Genomic DNA, 22158 nt, shown 5'->3' with positions numbered 1-22158 from the left:
CATCAGGTCTGAGGACTACTGCTGATTTCCATGACCAATGACTTAGGGCCAGGGTTCTCATCCTTAGAGCGCAGAAGAATCACCTGGGAGCTTGTTAAAAATGTTCTCACCTACAGAAAATTCTGATTCAGCAGGTCTGGACTGAGGCTGAGGAATATGCCTTCTCCCTTGTTTGTTTTAATGTAAACTAGCATTTTTATTGATTTTAATACCAAATTCTAATACTGGGAGTCACTTCTTTGACCTGGAACATCATGTCTCTGGTATCTGAAGTGAAAGGAGCAAGAACCAGTAAATCCAAGGCTATTTTATAAAACAAAGAAATGAACACTTGTACTGCTTCTGTCACAGAATTGTATAGAGGAAGCACCTCTTCTCTTCAAGGCCAAGATCTTTGTTAATTTACTCCACCCTTGAAAGCTGGGTCAGTGTCTATTTTCTCACTTCCATGTATGTAGCCATAGGCCTTTACACATAGTAGACTTCTAATATATGAAGTTGAATATAAAAAATACTCTTCTTTGTTCCTTTCATTTCCCTCAGGGACTGTAAAGCAATCATTCTTTTTCTTTTTCTTCCCTGTATATTTTTCTTCTCTTCAGACAAAACTATGTTGAGTTAGTCTCCTTATGAGAGAGAGAGGCTCTCCCTAAGACCCTGCATCCTCTCTAGGTATCCCCTCTTTTCTCTCACATTCCCTTTTAGCCAGAAACTTATTTTTCTCTCAGTATTTCAATTTCCTCACAATTTATTTTCTCTTAACCATAAACAATCAAGTGTCACCACTCCTTCTCTAAAATTTTCCTGGAAAAGATGCCCAACTGATTTTCTAATTATCAGATCGAGTGGACGACTTTTAGCCATTAACTCACCTAACCTTTCTCGGTATTTGACAATTCAAAGTGGCAGTCTAGCATCCACAGACTTAGCCTGCCTGGATGGATAATTCTAGCTCTGCCACCTACCATTGGGTGTCTCTCAGCAAATTAAAGTGTCTGTGCTTCATTTTATTCAATTTTATTCATCTGAAAAGTGAATTCACTGAAGGAAGTCAAATAAATTACTCCATGCAAAGTAATACCTGACACAGAGTAAATGATTTATATCGGAAGCTCTTATTATAACAATTTTTCCTCATCATTAAAATGTTCTTCCATGACATGGTGTACTTCCACATTCCCTCAAATATTCTTCTTTAATCTCCTTTATTGGATTCTCTTCTATTTGCCCTTCCAATATTAGTGACTAAGGCTTCATCTTCAGATTTTATGTTTTATATACATTCAGTAGCAGGATTGATTCACATATGCCAGTATATGTACTTCTCTATTAAATCTCCAGTGAAAGAGATAGGTTTCCCAGGATCCTCTTACATTTTCTGGCCCAGCCCACTCTATGATGAATGGCATATGTTTAAAAGACAGTTGGCTACCATTATAGTTCTATGGTCAAAGAAAGTACAGTATAATTAAACTATATTAACATAAATTTTATTAAGATTTTATTTTTAAATAATCTCTACACCCATTGTAGGCTTCAAACTTACAACCCCCAAGAATCAAGAGTCACATGTTCTACTGATTAATATCAGCCAGGCACCACAAGAGCATGAATTTTAATGTCACAATTATATTCAAATTCTGGTTCTACCGTACAAGATAGATTTCCTTGGAGAAGTCAGCTAGCTTAGTCAATATCAGTTTCCTCTTTAAGGGGATAATGGTACCAGTTACATAAGATTACTTTAGTTGATTAAATTGGTAATTTTAATTAACATGTTTACTAACTATACATGACACTTGGTTATTGTTATTACTATAATGGATATGAAATAAGCTATTGGTCTGCTTTCAAACTGAATCCACTGCTCTCACTTACTCTGTATTATAAAATCCATAAGTACACTGAGGATACAGAGACTTCAGTTTGAACAAATATACCCTACAATAATTCCTTGAGTATAAACAGAACATTATGTAAGAAAATGATTCCTCTAGATTTCTAGTCCAAGTGATAAAATGCACACTAAAATATGAATCATGAATTTCACATTCTCAAAAGAAAGAGAGGTTTATGAAGATAAAGGAGCAAGAATAGATTTATCCAATAAATAAATTATTTTCTAAGAATTTCAGATCTTTCGGAAACTAAAATTCATTTTCAATTAGTACAAACCTTAATAAATAAGAAATTTTACATTAACAAGTGGTTTTATGATGGGGCAGTAACAAAACTCACCTTATTTCAGTTATACAAATATTAAATGATCATGTGCACAAATGCACAAAATAGGAGTATAATGTAATAATATGAAAGTAGTATTTACCAATTCTTTTTTTTTCCATGGCTAAATTATAGAGAATTTCATTGGTATATAGAATATTTCTTTTTGTTTAAAATTTCTCAGAGTATTCTCACTGGTTAAGACAGTAAGAGGCTAGATTTTTACATTCTATCTTAAGGAAAATGTGAACTTTGAAGTTTTTTTGTTTTTTTCTCCAGGAAACGGTCAGATTTGAGGTGGTAAGTCCTCTTTGGCTCACAAATGCTATACATGGGATATACGTTAGCAAAATGATTTAAGAAGATATAGGTATACGATGTATAGTCAATGTGAAAAGTATAACAAACTATCCCAAACAACTCTCATCACATTAGAAATACATTCTAAAGAAATGAATTAACTGAATATGCACTGCATTGAAAAATTTGTTGGAGGGATCCCTGGGTGGCGCAGCGGTTTGGTGCCTGCCTTTGGCCCAGGGCGCGATCCTGGAGACCCGGAATCGAATCCCACGTCGGGCTCCTGGTGCATGGAGCCTGCTTCTCCCTCTGCCTATGTCTCTGCCTCTCTCTCTCTCTCTCTGTGACTATCATAAATAAATAAAAATTAAAAAAAAAAGGAAAAATTTGTTGGTGATCAAAGAATCCATATATGATCTCAGAGAAATTACTGAGAGACATACTAGAATATAGAGAAATATGAATGCTACTTCAATTTTGTAAACAAATTATGTTACTGATCTGTTTTTAAAGATTTATTTGTTTTAGAGAAAGAGAGCAAGTGAGTACAGGGGGAAGAGCAGAGAGAGAAGGAGACAAACTGAAGCCGACTTCCCACTGAGCATGGAACCCAACACGGGGCTCAATTTCATGATTCTGAGATTATGACCTTAGCTGAAATCAAGAGTTGGATGCTTAACTGACTGAGCCACCCAGGCACCCCTATGTCACTGATCTTTAACAACACTGATTGTTCATTCGTCAGGTTTTTGAGCACTTAAGAATAGAAAGTGATACATATTAAGAGTCGTATGAATTAACTATTAAATCAAGCCAAACTGACTCCTTTTTTTGGTTATATTGTCATGATAACACTGAGAAAGCAACATCACTATTATAAAGCATAATGTTATAAAGCTGTGCAAATGACTAGGTTTAATACTTTTTAAAATACATTGGAGAAATACAGAAATACAGACTTGACAAAAACATAGTAAAAATGGATTTAGAACTGGCTTAATACCAAATCCAAATAATAACTATTTGGAGTCAAGTTCCTAATAATATGACAGAGGATTTGGCTCAATTCAATAGTTTTTATCATTAATTTTAATGAATTCATATAAATCAGTCTTATCAAATTTTCAAGTGACAAAGTTATATATATGACATATATAATATCTCAAAATATTGGAACAGAGTCAAAACTAAGAAGATGAAATTTAAGAACAAATACAAAATTCCATACAGAGGTTCAAATAGCCAACTCTACAAGTACTGGATGTGAAAAAGATTGCTTGACAACACTTCATAAGAAAAAGACCAACAACAAAAGAAAGCCTAGAAAAGTTGGGCTGTCTTATGAGAAAGAAAAAAAAAATCAAAACCATTGCCAAATGTCATTGTAGCCTTTTAATTTTTAAATAGCATACCACACACCACACACATACTGCAAAGGGTCACAGGATTAGTCAAGCTCTTCTATTACACTAGTAAAGTAGTGCAATTCTTAAATATTATTCTTTCGTTAACTTTTAAACATTTAATTTTAGAATGAATTTTATTTGCATAGTTTCAATTCAAATAATAATATGCCATAATTCCTTGACAACATGAGATCAAAGAGAATTTTTTTAGAATGTTATGATATTATATTATAGGTATGTTTACATAAAATCTGCACAGATTTCCAAAACATGCAAGTACCTGGTATAAAAGTTAACTTCATTTATATATTAGAATCCAGAATGGTCTTACTTAGCAGTATATTTTGCTATAATTCCCACATACATGACTTAGAAAAACAAATTGTAAATTTAGTAAAATCCTGCATTCTTTAGGTTTATTTAAATTTTGTTTCTCTATGCTTCTAAAGATGGTAATATAGATGGAATTTATATCATGTCCTTGTTAAAGAGACAGACCTCCTACTTGCTTCTAATGTTTCTACAACATATCTCTGCAACATTTCTGATTTATGATTCTTCTATAAAATCTACCATGGCTTAAAAAAATAAAAATCTACCATGGCTGAAAATCAACTCCTATTACATAAATCATGAACCATCCAGACTTCAGTTCCAACTGTGTTAACATCCTTCTTTATTCAGATATTCTTCAAATCTTTATTTATTTATTTTTCATTCTGTTTACTCAAAAATAATTGGTCTTAGTAGTTAATGGGCTGGCTATTTTCAAATCCAATTTGAGTATTCTATTTGAAACTTTCTATAAAATTCGCCTACCATTTTAACATTGTCTTTTAAAAAAATTCCATCATTATCCATTATCTCTTAAAATTATGTTTATAAAAAAACAATCATAATTCCTTCCTTTCAAAAATCACCATTCAAATCAGGATTCAGAATTGGCTCCCCTTTATTCAATATCTCCACTAAAGACTTTCAGCAATAACAACACTATTTGTTATTATTTATACCGGTAAATAATTAAAACTGAAGTTTGAAAAGACTGTTCCATGACACAGAGAAATAATCATAGTGCACTATTAAATAGGAAAGGCAAGTTCTTACTACCTTTATAAATATCCTCTATAATAAGAAAAAAATTTTTAGCCTTGTAAAAATATTTATAAAAAAAGCAAACTATAGCTGAATTAGTTAGACCACATGTAGCATAGTCCTCATATTAAGTTGCTTGGGAAATTTTTGATATGATTTCTAACAAAGCCATCTCATTTATCCCTTACTAAATTTATCTTTATTAGTATGCCTAATTCTAGCACTTAAACCTTTTTCTCTTTAATTACTTTATTCCACATCATTCTAGAGCCATATCTTTTGACTATAAATATAAACATAAATGCCATACCTTTTGACTATAAATTCGGGCTTTTATACACTTAACAATAGGAGAACTGGTTGTCAAAATAAAATGTAAGATTATACTTTATTATAAATATATAGATGGGTGAAAAACTGAGAGATTTCAGATTAAGTTAAATAAAGACAATATCAAAAAATAAAGACAACATTTCTAAGAATATAGACGAGAGCAGATTTACAATAAGACATTTGACAGGGGAGGGAGCCTTTAAGCTGGTATATAACAAATCAACATTTGTTTTTTAAACATTGCCATATTATTTTATGCAGTTTATAACATGTTATGTGAGTTGCTTCAGACCAACAAATATTACAAAATTGGGGCTAAGAAGTCAAGATTCCCAAATTTACATAAAATAAACATTAAGCAACACTCTAGTTGTGAAGGAAAACAGTAGTTTTAAAAAATGCATCAATAGTTTGGGAAATCTCTTAATACGTAATCTTAAAAATATGAATATTTTAACATGTAAAATAATCAGAATAAAGATGGTTTAAGGAAAGGTACTAGTCAATAATCTTCCAGTCAGTAATCAGTACACAGTCTGACATTTTATTTAAAAGTCTGGTATATTCTCCCTATCGTATGGTAGAGTACTACCCTTCTGTCACCATGCATTAGAAGACACAAACCTACACGTCTAATCATAATGAGCATTACAGCATTGAAGTATTGCCTCTAGTTGCACGAGCCAGTATTTTTACCTAAGGGTCTTCCACTCACTTCTAGTCCTAAGACAATCTTTTTTGCAGTGCCTAATATAACAGTAGTAATAAAGACAAAACAAAAAAATCAGTATTAATGCTAAGTGTTGAACAAAATGTAGAGCAATGGCAACTCTCACATTGAGTTACTGGAAAGGTGAACCTGATACAATCACTTTGAAGAACAATTTGGTGATACTTAGCAGCACTGAGGTTATGCCAAACCTATGACTTAGCAATTCCACTGCTTGATCTATACCCTAGAGCCCCTGCTGTAACAATACAAATGCCACTCGCTGCATGTGTCTATTGAAAATTAAGTCAATTAAAATTCAACACAATTTTTAAAATTTAGTTCCTCAGTTGTAGCCATTACAGTGTAAGTGTTCAAGTCACATTCAGCTAATGGCTACTGTATAAGAGCAGATACAGAACATTCCCGTGATCACAAGAAGTTCTTTTGTAAAGCACCACTCTAGAGAGACTATTATATGTGTATTCAAGAAGAATACTGAAGAATATTCATCCCTCTATGTAATAGAGAAAAACTGAGAACTTAAATGCCTGTTATTAGAAGAAAAGAAAAACATCTGACATACTGATGCAACGGATAATTAAAAAGAAGTAAAAATCCATGAATGATGTTAGGAATATCCGAGTGATGGTTACGGTAGGGTTGAAAAAAAAAATAAATAAAAAGCAAGTTGCAGAACAGAGGTAGGTAGTGGGTATAAAATGTACTTTCTTATTTTGTATATTGTTTTGACACAGTTGCTTCAATGAACACTATTTTAATTATTACAGTTTTGCAGTATATCTTGAAATCTAAGATTATACCTCTGGCTCTGTTCTTAAGATTGCTTTGGCTATTAGGGACTTTTGTGGTTACATACAAATTTTAGGACTGTTTGTTCTAGTTCTGTGAAAATGCTTTGGTATTTTTTTTGACAGGGATCGCATTAAATCTATAGGTTGAAAAAAAAAATCTATAGGTTGCTTTGGGTGGATATTTTAACAATATTGGTTCTCCCAATCCATGAACATGGAATAGATTTCTGTTTTTGTTATCTTCCAATTTCTTTCATCAGTGTTTTATAGTTTTTGTCTTTCATCTCAAATTTATTTCTAGGTATTTTATTCTTTTGGTGCAATTACAAATGGGGCGGTTTTCTTAATTTTTCTTTTTTTTTTTAAAGAATTTATTTATTTGAGAGAGAGAGAGCATGGTGTGGCAAGGTGCAGAAGGAGAAGCAAATTCCCCTCTGAGTAGGGAGCCCAACACAGTGCTTGATCCCACGACCCCGGAATCATGACCTGAGCCAAAGGCAGACACTTAACCGCTGAGCCACACAGGCGCCCCTTAATTTTCTTTCTGCTTGTTCGTTATGATATATACAAATGTAAGACACTTCTATGTAATAATTTTGTAACCTGCAACTTTACTAAATATATTTATCAGTTGTAGGCATTTTTTGGTGGAGTCTTTAGGGTTTTCTATATACAGTGTCAGGTCATCTGCAAATTGTGACAGTTATACTTCTTATCAATTTGGATGCCTTCTCTGCCTTCCTTATCTGACTGCTGTGGCTAGGACTTCCAATACGATGTTAGATAAAGTGGTGAGTGGCATCCTTTGTCTTGTTGCTGATCTTAGAGGAAAAAGTCTCAATTTTCCACCACTGGGTACAATGTTAGCTCTGGGTTTTCCATATATGGCCTTTATTATACTGAGGTATGTTTCCTTTAAACCTACTTTGTTGAGAGTTTTTCTCATGAATGGATGTTGTACTTTGTCAAATGTTTTGCATCTATTGAGATGATCATGTGTTTTTTATCCTTTCTCTTGTTAATGTGATTTATCATGTTGCCTGATTTGTAAATATTAAACCACTTCTGCATCTCTGTAACAAATCCTACCTGACTGTGGTTAATGATTGTGTGTGTGTGTGTGTGTGTGTGTATTGTTGGATTTGGTTTGCTAATTTTTTGTTGAGGATTTTTGCGTCTATGTTAATCTGAGATACTGGCCTGTAGTTTTCTCTTTTTTTTTTTTTTTTAAGATTTTATTTATTTATTCATGAGAGACACAGAAAGAGAGAGAGGCAGAGACACAGGCAGAGGGAGAAGCAGGCTCCATGCAGGGAGCCTGACTTAGGACTTAATCCCAGGTCTCCAGGATCATGCCCCAGGCCAAAGGCAGGTGCTAAACCGCTGAGCCACCCAGGGATCCCCCAGTTTTCTTTTTTTGTAGTGTCTTTATCTGATTTTGGTATCAGGGCAATGCTGGTCTTGTAGAATGAATTCAGAAGCTTTTCTTTGTTTTCTATTTTTTGGAATAGTTTGAAGAGAATAGGTATTAACTCTTCTTTAAATGATTAAATGTAAAAGCAAAATTAAATTGTGGGACTACATCAAAATAAAAAACTTTTATACAGCAAGATATATCATGAACAAAACAGAAAGGCAACCTACTGAATGAGGGAAGGTATTTACAAATGATATATATCTGATAAAAGGTTAATATCCAAAATATACAAAGAACTTATACAACTCAATACCCCAAAAAACAAATAAACAAATTTTAAAAATGGGCAGAGGATCTGCATAGACATATTTCCAAAAAAGACAGAGATGGCCAACAAACACATGAAAAGATGCTCAACATCACTATCAGGGAAATGCAAATCAAAACCACAATGACATATCACCTGATACCTGTCAGAATGATTAAAAGGAAAATACAAGAAGTAACAAGTGTTGGCAAGGGTGTGGAGAAAGGAGAACCTTCTTGCACTATTGGTAAGAATGCAAACTGGTGCAGTCACCGTGGAAAACAGTACAGAGGTTTCTCAAAAAATTAAGAATAGAATTACCATATGATCCAGTAATTCCCCTACTGGGTATTTACCACCCAAAGAATACAAAAATACTAATTTGAAAAGATATATGCATCCCTATTGCAGTATTATTTACAACAGCCAAGATAGTGAAGCAATTGAAATATCCACTGGTAGATGAAGGGGTAAAGAAGATGTGGTTTACATAAGCAAAAGAATATTCCCCAGTCATAAAAAAAAATGAAATCTTGCCATTTGCAGCAACATGGGTAGACCCAAAGGCTATACTGCTAAGTGAAGTCAGTCAGTCAGAGAAAGACAAATACCATATGATTTTACTTATCTGTGGAAATTAAGAAATAAAAAAAAAGAGAGAGAAATAAAAACCAGATACTTAAATATAGAGAACAAACTGGTATTTGCCAGAGGGGAGCTGGGTGAGGGGATGGGCAAAACAGGTGAATGGGATTAAGGAGTTCACTTACAGTGACGAGCGCTAAGTAATGTATAGAATGTGAATCATTATATTGTACAACTGAAACATAATACTGCGTTAATTAACCTTGAATAAAAAAAGGTGGGGGAGGGGCCAGCAGAATTACAATGTAGTGGTTAAGAGCTCAAGTTAGCTGTATGATCTTGGGCAACCATGAGTTTCGTTTTTTCTACTGTGAAATGTGAATAACAGTACCAAGGAATGCCTAGGGTTGAACAGAAAGTCAAAGGATATAAATGTGTAAAAGTACATTGTAAACTATAAAATACTATGAAATGTTAGGATTAAATATTTAGGGCCTAAACTACAAACTGGAAATTATCTGGGAGTTTTAAAGTAATACAAACCATTTGAGTACACTGAATAAGAGAGGACTTTTGTGTGTGTGTGGTACAAAACAAAATTTCCTAGTTTGTCAGTGATATTTTACTTACCTTTGCATAAGGACTAAAGGTGCAATCCTTTCCCCAATTTAACCAATATAGAACAGCCAGATTAAGTAATCATTTTAAAAATGTTCATTGTAATAATTACAACAGCTTATAAAAATAAGTACTCAGTAAATATTTCTGAATACTTACTATGTGCCAGATTCTGATGCTTTACATGTACTAATTTACTTAATCCTCATAACAATCCTGTGAAGTAGGTAGTATTATGTCTGCATTGCAGATTAGGAATTTTAGGCAGTTAAGCATCTTGCTTTGATCAAGGACATTCAACCAGTTGAGTGAAAACCTGAAACTTGAATCTGGGGAATCTGGTATCTGTATCTGCTCTCTTCAAACACCTATCACATGCTTAGCATTGTGTTTAATCCTCCAAAAATAGTGCAAACCTGGTCAGAAGTACCCAGTTAAAGAAGCACAAATTCCTTAACCAGGAATTCAATGCTTCTACAATCTGATCACCATCACTTTTCCTTACCCTTCTCTCATTACACCCCTATAACCAAGCCTCTGATTAACAAGACTGCTCATTCTCTAAATGGGTGTCAACTAGTTCTAAGTCTTCCATGGAGAATTCCTCTGCTTACCATGCCCAAAAGACTTCTCTGTAAAAAAAAAAACAAAAAACAAAAAAGCCCTATGTAACATCTATAATCAACATGTGACTAATTACATGGATATAAAATAGGACTCTCTGTGATTCTAAATGGCAATGTTGCAACAATGACATTCTAAGGATATTTCTGTCAATAATAAATGTACACAGTGTCAAGACATGTGCTACCTCTTTTCCAAGGCTTGGTAGTAGAATTTTCTTCTTTTGGAAGCTTTTCACTATAAAAACTTAATCTCGTGGGGATCCCTGGGTGGCTCAGCGGTTTAGTGCCTGCCTTCGGCCCAGCGCATGATCCTGGAGTCCCAGGATCAAGTCCCACATTGGGCTCCCTGCATGGAGCCTGCTTCTCCCTCTGCCTGTGTCTCTGCCTCTCTCTCTCTCTCTCTCTCTGTATCTCTCATGAATAAATAAAATCTTAAAAAAAAAAAAAAAAAAGAAATTCAATCTCGTAAAATGAGATTCTAGAAAGATCTCAAAACTAGAACTGAACACTATTCAGATTTCCAGAAATTAAGAAGTTTAAATTATTATATATTACTATAGATAGGAATTCCAAATACAGTATTTTATCCATGAACTAGGAATTAATAAAGCTTAAAATAAATCACTACCTATTTTATTCAGGAAGTAAAACACTATCATGTCATTCTTAAAATGAAAGTATTTTTTCTTCTTTTGGAAAATAACATAAAAATCTTTTCCTCTATTTTATTCTCTCAAACATAAAGATATTTTTATTTACTTTGGGCATCAATGTTCTAACATGGCAAGAAATCTAAAAATATAGAGATAATAAATGTGATAGGCCTATTCCTAATAGTATACAAAGAGTTAAGTATGCCATAATAAGACAATGTTGACTTTAGTCAGCAAAATATGAACTATTTAACCAAAATATTTGTTATACTATTTATTCTGCTAATAAATTTTATATAAGCTTTAAATGATACCAGGGAACAGTAATCTTTTATAATCATAAAATCAGATAAGTAGTATTAATATACAGTATAGTTTCTAAGTACATTACCCCTGGACATTTTCCAAGCTATAATTAAAACAGAAAAGAAAAAGGGAGAGTTAGGCAACATATAAACAACCTAACAATGTAAATTTAGCAGTTTTTATAAACAATGACGACAAAAAATATTTAACCTTCAGTATTTGTGCTTCTATACTGTGACATTTTAAGAAAATAACCTTGAAATACACAATGTTGAACGACAGCATAGCTCAAAACAGAGACTTGAGACTAAACCAGAGAACAATTATGTAGTTTTTAGATATTGGTTACAAAATAAGTATCAAGACAAAAAAGTTTTTCTCTTTTAAACGGAGTAAAAAAGAAACTGATTTAGTGGAGATGACATGTTATTTTACCAAATAAGTCTTCAAATGCAAAAACTTATTTCTGAAAAAATACATGGTCCAAAGTGATGGAAGAGATACAAAATATTTTACCAATAAAATTGAGACATAAAAGTGTGGAAAAAAGATTTTTTTTTTCACACCTTAGTATGTGTGCTGAGGCAAAAGCATCCAAAATAAAATTTATGAACTGAGAAATAATGAGGTTGAACAGCTGTTAAAGAGATGCTACAGAGTGACTCCCAATTTAACTGGTAATGATTTTCAAATCTCTTCCTTCTGCGAATACCATAAAGTACTCCTTAAAAATATAACTGTTTATAGAAAGGAAGATGTGTTTTCTGCTTTAAGGTACCAAAAAAGAAGAAACAGAAGATTCCTTCACTAAGAGTGGCTGCTTCCACTGAGAGGGCAATATTAAAGTGGCTTATAAGCAACTTTCCTATCACCAGTTTCTCTAACAATTATGCACATTTACTCATTATATCAGTTTTATTACTTTAAAATCAAGAATTTTCAAACAACATTAACATGCTTTTAAATTATATATGCTGTATATCTCTATCTTAACACATTTGGAAAGAATGTGCAGAAACTAATTGCACCTTTTTTATAAGGCCAATAATTGTTCACAAATTACTGAAAGGTCTTAGTTATTAAAAAAATTTTAAATAAAAATCTGTAAAATTGTTTTTTTACTTTGTACACTATTATGCTGACAAAATAAGCATGATTATTTTGATCCTAAATATTAACATAATAAGCCATAATCTGAAACTGATTTAAACTATGGTGCCAATAACTTTCATCTATAAAACTAGTGAATTATTTTCTTACAAGATGAAATGAATACAGATGCTACATTAATATACTTCATATGTAAAAATTCAATGAGTTCTTTTAAATTTTAAATGTACCACATATTTCTTTACCTAGAAAAATTGTTTAAAAAATCTATTAGTAGGGACGCCTGAGTAGCTCAGCGGTTGAGTGCCTGCCTTCGGCCCAGGGCGTGATCCTGGAGTCCTGGGATCGAGTCCTGCATCGGGTTCCCTGCATGGAGCCTGTTCCTTTCTCTACCTATGTCTCTGCCTCTCTCGCTGTGTCTCTCATGAATAAATAAATAAAATCTTAAAAAAATCAATTAGTATATTTTAAGCATAATTATAAAGATGACTAAATTATGTTCCACAAAAGTGAAGATTGTGACAATTTTTATTACATTTTTTAGATGCAATATACGTATTCCTACATCTAGCAAACAGCTGGTAAATGGTAAGCATTCACAAATATTTTTGAAGAAATGAGTAAATGATATAGTAAAACTGATTATGTAAGAAAGACAGCTTAGTATTTCAGTATTACAGAAAAAACTTGTTTGGCAGCTAGTACATGCCTATCATCTTAGTAAAACTAATGTAATCCTCAACACACACACACACACACACACACACACGTGCGCATGCCTGGAATAGAATATGTATTTCCTTAGAACCACCACTGTTGAGTGCTGAATAACTAATGATGGGTGATCTAATGATATTATACTGAGTATAAAAAGATCCAAAAAAAAGCAAATATAAATGCCTCAAAAAATATAAATATGAAAGAATAAAGAACATATTTTCATATATTTTACACTAAGGAGACAAAAAATCCCCCAAATTTAAAACATTATCTGAACACCTGAAGATATAATAGATATAAAACATTTTTTTTCTACTTTTTAAAGCTACAATTAGAGGATTTGGTCTAAAAAAATATAGAAAATATACAAAAATAAAGACAAGGAAAACAACTTCTCATAGACTAATGATCATAGGTAACTATTTTTGACAACCTGGTGTGTAACAATCTAGGCTATTTACCATTAACTCACAAACATGTATGTAGGTAAGATCATACTATACATGCAGTTTTTAAAACCCTTATGTTCACTTACCATATACCTAAATTATGTTTCATGCTAGTAAATAGGCACACATACTGTCCTTTGTGATGATGGTTGTTTAGAATTTCACGCATGGATATATCATTTATATATATATATATTTTATTTTTTATATCATTAATATATTAACATATCCTCTACAGCTCAGCATTTAGATTGTTATCAAATCTTTGCCAAAGATATTATCAGCCACTGTTCCTCATTTATGAAAAAAAAAAAAAAAAAAAAAAAGCCTAAAACTACAGTGGTTTAACACATCACTGCTTTAGAAAATATGATCCTAGAAGAGTAAAGAACACCTGTAATAGTCAATTTTGTTTCATTAAAGATATATAATATTGCTGATAGCAATTTTGTCAATACTTATTCTTACTGCCTGAAAGATACACACACCCACGAAAACTACATCCTAAAGCTAGTTTCCTTCTTGAACTTTACTGTGAGAAGAAAATGCTGATTTAAAAACCAGGTACAATGCAAAGTGAGGAATCATAGAGATGTATCCATAGTGATGTTAGTACTGGCAGTCTTCAATACTGACTCATCTCTTCCATGGGAATCAGTCCCTAGGAGGATTATCCAATTATGAAAAATAAATACTTTAATGAAAATGAGAGGTGGTTATTTAAAAGAAAACAGTATCCTTAATTATAATAATGCTGCTAGGTATAGTTAATGACCCTATACATTAAGGAATGTAGAACTTTAATGACCTGGACCACACCAGGGTCACAATTGGTAGCAGAACATTGATCAACATATAAAAGCCACTGAACACATGAAAGGAATTACAGTACATCACACATCAAACATTTTGGCCTGATGCTTCCTTCCTCTAATCCTACTGGCAGGAAATGCTCTACATATCCCTTTGAGGTGACCAGACACATTTAAAAGTAGTCCCTACTTAAAAAAGCTCTTTGGAGACTGCAGTTTTATCCAAAGAGGAGAGCACCTTCTGCTCAGCACTGCTGCGCTCCATTTGTCCTTGCAGCATGGCAAGGGAGCTCCACTGATGAGGTACTGTAACTGCATCATGCTATTTCTTCTTTGTGGGGTTAAAAAAGAAAACAAACCTAAAAAAATGTTTCCACATTTTTATGATGTAATCTCAGACAAATTCATTCATAAATATTACTGATTTAACTATTTTATTTTGAAAGATGTAAATAAAGTGAAATATTATGTAAGTAAACATGTTTTGACCTACATCATCTTGTACGTTAACTTTTCATTAGAATATATTTATGGTGCTAAGAATAAATTTAAAAATTTTCTTTTTAATATGCCCATATTTAACATGGAAACTGAACAAATCAATCTGGCATACTATGTAGAATGAAGGCTGCTAAATTTCTAAGGTGAACACTTTGCAATAAATTAAGTTGGAAAAATACAGTGACAGATCCAGATGAAAGGATAACTTGCCCCAAGAGATATCTGTTCTGGCATTAACTAAGATTTTTAAAAAAATACTTGACTTCATTGTTTTATTCTACAGTATAAATATGTTTTCAGGATAATTTGATACTGTTTAACAGAATGAATTAAGGAATTACTGTATATTTCATTACTATTACTTTGTCACCACACTGAAACAATGGCATTGAAATTCTTTAATTCTATGCATATTATTGTTTCCTAGTTATTGCATAATTCTTCAAGTTTTGTGGTACTATACCTCAGTTTTATCAGGTGTTCTTTAAAATCACCTGGAAATACTGAGGTTGTGTTTCACTGAACATGAGCTTCATGACTTCTATTCAGAACCTAAATGACTGGGAATGTGTTTAATGCCAAAGACCTGCTGTCCACAGTGTGTTTGATAAGCTGACATGGGACAGGGATTCTTTTCACTGTTGTGTCAGTTTATCAAACCCATACCTGGATGACACTCAATTCAGCTAGAGGACAATGGAGTCCTGGAATACAAAGTGACATTTCCTTTTGAGAAGCTATAAACTCTATGATGTACAAAAGTCATATTATGTGTATGATAAGTTATACTAAATAACTGTAGCAATAAATAAAATCCATAGAAATTGTTCAAAAGCTTCCCTTTTAACCATAGCTATTAAAGTGTATCCTAGGAATCTACCTAATGAATAGAGATGTTTACTAATAAAAACTTTTAATCTTCATATATGGAGTTTTTATGTTTTCCTTACATTCATTAATGATTCATATGGAAACTATCAGAGTGAATGAATATGCAATTTGATATTAAGGATGACCAACTGAAATTAAAAGTTGTACTTTAATTCTAATCAAAGTCATTTTTTTTCAATTGCATGATTTGATATTAGGTCAGAAACTATGTTGATTTACACATAAGCTCTGGAGAAAAAGAAGTTTTCACAACTTAAAATCCATTTTAACATTTAGTTATGTCAAAAATAATCTATGATTACAGAGGTCCAAATAATGATTATCTTTGGAGTGGAGGGGACTGGGTGGGATGGGAATGAGGAAAAGTTTCTGGAGTGTTGGGTGGTGTTACCATGGCTATATACATATGTAAAAGTTCATTAAGCTTATACAAATAATTAATGCACTCCCCTGAATTTAAGTTATAACTCAAGATAAAATAAAGATATGAAAATATTACAAGACAGAATAAAATTAGCTATTTTCTAATTTGTGTCTATTTTGAGATCACATTTGCATTTTTTATTACCTTTATCAATGTGGAATAATTTGCAGGTATCTAGTTTTCACTCAAAGCTCAATGTTAAAAATGATGGGTAAGAAAAGTATTTCAGATTGAGAAAATATCTGTCTTCAGACAGAGGGCACAGTTCTTCAGAAGATAAGAATTTCTAGCACACAAAATAGGTACAATTGGACTGTTTACTTTGGGACAATGATCTCAGTGAATACAGACTAATATAAGAAATTAAGATAATTGTATTTAATAGCTGTTGTTTAACTTGGTACTTTAGGACATGAAAACTTACTTTCATGCAAAAAAAAAACCACCAAGTATTTCTGGGGTAGTAGCATCTTATTTGGGGTTAGCAAGTCTTCTTACACAATGTGAAGAGGTAATTTATTATTAATCATACATACTAAAGTACTGCACAGATGCTTTCTAATTAGTTACTATATAGAGAGGATAAAAAGGGGTTGGTTGAAAATAGACACACAGAAGTCAACACAGAGTAAAAGGGGGTCTTCCTCAAATTTTAATTACAAAACAAACACTATAGCTCACATTTACAAGTAGTTTCTTTAACTCAAAGCTAGTAAAGGGTTGTTTTTAAGCAAGCTTAAGGCACAACATGGGGCTCAAACTCATGGCACTGAGATAAAAAATCTGCATGTTCTACCAACTGAGCCAACTAGGCACCTCCAGATTTTTAAAAATCTATTTACTTATCCATCTATCTTCTAGCCTCTGTGTCTCCTCTTTAATCCTTTCAGGGTAATGAATAGGGTACATTCTATGGATAACTATGAGAATAAACATGAGGGTTACTTTTCAGTAATAATATTCAACCTTTGTTTTTAATACGAAAAAATGTAATTAATTCTTCCTTTACATCAGACACTTAGAGAATAGCAATTTTTACTATTCTTTAAAGAATGGTCTTGAAAGTCAAGGGTTCTGTTAAACAGTCATCATAATTCATAAATTCTGGAAATGTATCTTAAAGGTAAACTATGCTTTCCTCACTTGTCTCTCAGCCCAGAAGTGTTGAGATAATAATTTCACATGATAACATTAGTGCCTCAATGAAAATACACAATCAGAAATGCATATATTACATATCCAGCACACTTTATATAACCAAAATGTATCTGAAAGAAATAGGAAATAGATTTTCCAAGTTTATAATAAAACACTCTTATAATGTGAAACTAAACATATTCTATTATTCTATAGCTCTTTTCCAACATGAATTTCTAGTGGAAAGCAACAAAAACATCAATAAAAAAGGGCTAAATACATTCCAAAGTCTATGACAGTAAAACTTAGAGTCATTTCAACACGGTTTTGAGGTAGCTTTTGGCAACAAAGAGAAATACATTGATGGAAACCTACATCCTGCTACAGGAAGCCACAGAAAACACAGTTACTTTAGTGAAGCCCAAATATAAATCCAAGGCCTTCATACTAGATCAGCTGAAGAACAGGACAGGGACTAAAGTCTGCCAATAGTAATTTTGAACAAAGCTTTTAGGCAAGTTACTCTAAATACCTACTATCCCAAATCTCTGTGATTTGCTAAAAGAGAGTTATCTGAAACCAACACTAAGCATTACAGGATTAGGGACATAATGTTACTAGATATGAAACATACCTTGCATGAAACCAAAACAATGGTTATTTTGAGAACATTCATATAGAAAGAAAATTAGAAATAAATTAAAGGCTGGGAGGGGAGGGGTACAGTTTTGTAAAGATTTGTAAAATTTAATCTTTACTATGTATTTGGAAAGTACAGCTCTGAGTTAATAAAGAAAGTAACCTAGGTTTTAAGTGAAACCGTAAAAAGATATAGAGGAGAAACACCACAGCTTAAGCTGCATACTCATTAGGAATAAAGAAAGCTGTTAATATTTCCAGAAAAAGAAAATTTGTGCATAATTTTTAAAAGCATACATGTACAATTTTCCATGATGATAAGCTCATCCTTGAAAGGATGTTAATCTCATCTATGAATTTCTATTGATGATATGTTTCAATTAGCAATTACTTGGGCCTATATATATTGTTGAAATATACACATAAAACAAGAATAAAACATTGAGTTAATCTCAACCATGAATTTCATTGGTTACATCAAATTAATGCTATTTCATATTGGTAACGTTAACCTTTTGGGAAATCAGAATAACCATTAGAAGATTAAAAGAGTACAAAAAGACATTGCCAAGGTTTTAGAGTAGGTGAAATAATTCTGTTGCAGGCAAATGTCTACATCTTGGATTGCATCAAGGTCTATTTATTTAAAATCTTTTTTTTTTTTTTTTAAGATTTCATTTATTTACTCATGAAAGACACAGAAAGAGAGAGGCAGAGACACAGGCAGAGAGAAAAGCAGGTTCCACACAAAGAGCCCGATGTGGGACTTGATCCTGGGACTCTAGGATCACGCCCTGGACCAAAGGCAGGTGCTCAACCACTGAGTCACTCAGGTATCCCTACTTATTTAAAATCTTAAATACTTGATTCTTGAATTTTAGTAAACTATGATTCAAAAAATATTTATGTGATTGTACACTAAAGTCAATAAAAAATTAAGACATTTTTACAGTAGTTAAAAAAAATTCTGCTTTAACAAGCTTCTGGTAAAGCTTCCATTTAGAAAATGCATTTCTTTGTGTGTGTTGAACATTTATGCTACCAAAATTTAGTCATAAAATGAATTTTTGTAATGAAAGTTAAGTTTTCTCATCAACTATATAAGAACAAAGCATGTTTTCACACTCTTAACTGTATTGGTAGTAGCGCATCAGGCTCACAGTGAAAAATGGACAGCAACCACTAATACAAAAGTTGTCCATAAGAAAGCAATAAACAGAAAATAATTTCTGTATATAAGGCTGGAGGAGTACTACTAATGCAAGTCTTCTAAGAGTGAAAATGAATCAGCTCCCCCAACTTTTATAATTCTTTAAAAGTAAAATTCCAAAAATGAAACTGCTACAGATAGGATAGACCTGTCAACAACCTCATTTATGAAAGATGTCTTTACAAAGTTAGCTGAAATTACCAGGAAGGTTTCATATACTGCTTGTAGACAATTTTTAAGAGAATTAAATTCTCTATGGAGAAAAACTGAAACCCAATACTAGATTCAAGTCTATTAAGTACTGAATGCACCAAAAAGGATTAACAAATGTCTGCAAAGAAGAAATGGGTGAAAAATTTACCAACCGACAAAGTTTTTAAAAAGCTATGGGATAAATTAGTCACAGATAAAATCCCAGAAGGGACATCAGAAGACCCACAAATATTTATGGCATGAACCAAAAGTTGTATGCAGAAGTTCACAAATGTAAAATTATAAGAATAATATAGTTCTCTTAAGTACAAGATGAACATTAAGAAAGTTTGTAATTAAAAATCTGTTTGAATAATTTAAGATACTTTTACCAAAATGTTTTGGAAAAAAGTATGAAGTAAATTCTATTGTTATAAAAATATACTTACTCAACTTGATATAATTTTGGCCTATGAAAAATACATGTGAACAAATAGCACATAGTTATTTTTTTATTTGTTTTGTACATAGTTATTTTATTTTTTTTGTACATAGTTATTTTAAAATAAGAAAAGCAATAGTTTCTTCTACACAATTCAGAGAAAAGTTATGACTTGTGTGAATATTCTGGAAGAAGAGAAATACAACAAAGAAAAACAAGTTTTAATTTTTTTCCATCTCTTTCATAATTCTGAGACAGAACTAGGGAAATAATTAAATTATACTAACATAAAGAGAATGATTTATGTTTTAGAATGATTTAAAATCTCTTATGAAATAAAAATTACATAAATAGAGCTTATTAATCAGCAAATCAACATTAATACTCAAAATATCTGGTCATGACTCATTTTGGAGCTAATAGATGTACTAGAAAGCTCGATAACAATCAAAATTATTAGATTGGCATGTTAAAGGGGAGTCATTTTCTGTAGATTCAATGTAGTATGAAGTAGATAGAGCCTAATGAAAATTATTTTAAAATAGATTAAATCATCTAACATAGATTGTATGTTCAGGTACTCCCAGAGACCAAAGAACTCAAACTCTAGTGTTATAGGAGTTTTCATTGTAAATTATAGTTCTAATGTCTGTAACATTTTTTTTCTAATACTTATAATATTAAGTGTATTCTAGAATGGAATATTTTAGGGAAGCTAAGGAAAATGCACTAAAACTGTTGCCTATTAGTTTATGCAATTTACTCGCTGTTAACAAGAATGTTGTCAGAAGGAAAAAACACCTAAAATATAAACAGTGACAAAATTTAATGAAATGTGAATGCAAAACTTCAAAAAAATTAAGATCAAACTTAGAGTCATACTCTGGTTAAGTTAAACTGTAATCAACTGTAAATTAAATTGAAGCTAGTGTCTTACAAAAAACTCAGTTATGCAGCAAAATGCAGTGGCAAAGAGCATGGGCAATGAGATCACGTTCTAACATTTTATGTGTGACCCAGGAGTGATTAATTACTTCATGGTGGGTCAGGCATGGATATAGAAGGCCAAAGAAAGAAGACATTCTAATAAAATGATTATGGAAGTTTTCAAAAAAGAGAAGGATTTAAGTGAGACATTAAAAGACAGAAAGGATTTGGGGGAATTTTTTTGTATTAACAGTGTTGAACACCAAATAAGATTTTTAAAGTATTGGTCACAGTATGTTCTACAAAAGCTATCACACAAAGCTTTCTGATAATGGAGAACATTTTGTTGGTTAGAGTCAAAAAGGTAGTCTTTTTTTTTTTTTAAGATTTATTTATTCATGAGAGGCACAGAGAGAGAGAGAGAGAGAGACTGAGAGAGAGAGAGAGAGAGACTGTCTCTACTTAAATAATAGCGTCTGTGTAATGTCCTGCAGTTTGAATTTGTTTTAACTCAATAATATATTGTGGGTATCCTTCAGTGTCATCATATTTAGAAATGCTTGCCTGTTTTTGAACTGTTTTAGATGTAGATCAAAGTACTATTTAAAAACTACTTTTTGGCAGCCCGGGTGGCTCAGCGGTTTAGCACCGCCTTCAGCCCAGGGCGTGACCACGTTGGGCTCCCTCCATGGAGCCTGCTTCTCCCTCTGCCTGCGTCTCTGCCTCTCTCTCTCTCTCTCTCTCTCTCTCTTACACACAGAAATGGTCTAAAAAAGCGTCAGCTTAACTATTAACAGAATAAGGAAGTGGTCAGCAATCAGAATAAGCACCAGAACTCTCTTTTCTATGCACATAATTCAGTATTATTTAACTAAAAGAATGAACACTAGGGTACTTTTATTTTAAAAACCTTAAGATAGGTTTAAAGGTATCATTCTAATAATTTGTGTTATTTTTAAAAATCTTATTTTAACTTTTCATATTTTAATTTGATAACAAGATTACTGAATAATGATAAACTAAATTGCAAACAATTTTTAAAATTTGGAATATAAAAAGAAAATACACCATTAAAATGTCCTGAAAAAGTAATATATTTACTTAGACTCATGAATAACTGTTAATCTTTCTATCCTTACTTCTACTTTAAAAAAAAAAATCATTGAATGGAAATGAAGAACTTTTCTCTATTCCTTACTGTGAAAACTACAAATCTGGATGGAACTTCTGGAATTGTTCTTTCCTCATATAATAATTTTCAGAAGATGTAAGACATGATGCTGTAAGGACACTGACAATAAAAATGAGACC

At 32.2% G+C, this 22158-nt stretch overlaps 1 protein-coding gene and 2 non-coding genes across 11 annotated transcripts in view; 2 read left to right on the top strand and 1 right to left on the bottom strand.

The window, feature by feature from the left end:
- The window catches only part of VPS13B (vacuolar protein sorting 13 homolog B), a 734128-nt gene that overhangs the window by 280364 nt on the left and 431606 nt on the right, over positions 1-22158 (bottom strand). The gene's annotated exons all lie outside the window — the stretch shown is intronic.
- MIR875 (microRNA mir-875) lies at positions 15437-15510 on the top strand. The gene has a single exon (NR_049519.1). It is a non-coding gene; the product is annotated as a microRNA mir-875 (primary transcript).
- MIR599 (microRNA mir-599) lies at positions 15566-15660 on the top strand. Its single transcript, NR_049507.1, has one exon. It is a non-coding gene; the product is annotated as a microRNA mir-599 (primary transcript).

Source organism: Canis lupus, chromosome 13 (genome assembly GCF_011100685.1).
Source record: "Canis lupus familiaris isolate Mischka breed German Shepherd chromosome 13, alternate assembly UU_Cfam_GSD_1.0, whole genome shotgun sequence".
Classification (NCBI taxonomy): Eukaryota; Metazoa; Chordata; class Mammalia; order Carnivora; family Canidae; genus Canis; species Canis lupus.
Note: the sequence above shows the minus strand (reverse complement) of the source record. Positions and strands in the feature narration are given on the sequence as shown.